This window comes from Hipposideros armiger, unplaced genomic scaffold, assembly GCF_001890085.2.
Source record: "Hipposideros armiger isolate ML-2016 unplaced genomic scaffold, ASM189008v1 scaffold_437, whole genome shotgun sequence".
In the NCBI taxonomy this organism is placed as follows: domain Eukaryota; kingdom Metazoa; phylum Chordata; class Mammalia; order Chiroptera; family Hipposideridae; genus Hipposideros; species Hipposideros armiger.
The window spans coordinates 590,732-592,096 of record NW_017731787.1 but is presented as its reverse complement, the minus strand read 5'-3'; the positions used below and the strand labels follow the sequence as shown (position 1 = coordinate 592,096).

The 1,365-nt window shown below is 40.2% G+C and overlaps 1 protein-coding gene across 1 annotated transcript in view; it reads left to right on the top strand.

The window, feature by feature from the left end:
* The window catches only part of TTC12 (tetratricopeptide repeat domain 12), a 54,354-nt gene that overhangs the window by 48,749 nt on the left and 4,240 nt on the right, over nucleotides 1-1,365 (top strand). The gene's annotated exons all lie outside the window — the stretch shown is intronic.

Genomic DNA, 1,365 nt, shown 5'->3' with positions numbered 1-1,365 from the left:
CTGTCTTGGGCCTGAAAAGAGATCTGTAGTGTCAACTGGAGCAACATTCTAGCACCTGTAGGAAGCAGATTTGGAAAAACAAAATTGATAATGCGATAATACACAAGTTTATCCCTTCTCGCCCTGGAGACCTCATTAAGATGAGACAAAAGGCGTTAGGAAAAAAGAAAAAACAGTAGAAACCTACATGGACAAAGTGAACAAGCCACAGGTCACCAGTGGGTAAGTAGCTTCTAGAAGATGGAAAACAGCTGCAAGAGTGGTATTTAATGAGGCAGGACGAAGGAAACCTCAGTGTGGGGTGCAGACGGAGGGAACACAGCTGGGCAGGCAGCAGCCTTCTCTTGCAGCACCCTGGAGAAAATCAGAACTTCAAAGCACCAGGTCCAACACAGGGCAGAAGTAAGCGATGAGGGGACATTTGGAAGCCAGACATCTATCCCTCAGGCATAAGTTCAGAGCGTTTCTTTCTCTAAAGGAATCAAAAGACGAGAAATAAAAATGTTTTGCTGTCCAGCATTTGGGAGTGCCACCTTTCTACCTGCTAGTTGACAGACTCCCCATAAATGCAACGGGCTGAAACATTTTTATTGCTTTTTTCATAAATGTGACTGGGCAGCTAAGGGTCACCAGGCATTTCAGGAAAGCCATATACATAAATAGAAAAACCAAGATAAACAGAAAAATTGACTCAAAAAAAAAATAGAGATGATATAGGAAACAAGGAAAAATTAATAAACAATCATTTGTAGCCTCAGAAAAATTAAAATTAGTGTTATAGCCATAAAATAGTAACAGCTTCCTATTTTAAAATATCAGAATTAGAAAATAAAGTAAATGAAGTCCCCCAGAAAAGAGAACAAAAAGACAGAGATTCAGAACAGATAAAGGGAAAGCTAATCGGGAGGTTTAACCCAGGAAGTCTGCCATCTAAGAAGGGCCCTGCAGACACCAGGACCTCGGCGTACCCAGGGCAGGACTTTCTTTCCCAGAGGTAAGCTGGCTGGTCCTGCGTAAAGCTAAAATAAGCCAGACCTCTGTGTGCCAGGGGGCAATGTTTGCAGCCCTTTGAGTTGCCTACCCAGCTGTTGTATTAAAAAAAAACAGTGCTTGCTATCTAATAGTACTTGGTCATAAAGTGTTTTAAAAATTAAGGTACATACTTTGCTTCCAGTACTAATGATTGTTTTTGCCTCACCAAACTACTTTTTAACTTCTTATTTGTATCTTCAAAAAATATTCCAACACTAGCATTTCTCTAGTTACTAATTTTTTTTTATTAGCTTCAGGTGTACAAAACAGTGTAATAGTTAGACATTTATACCCCTCACAAAATGATAACCCCCCTTCCCCAATCTACTACCT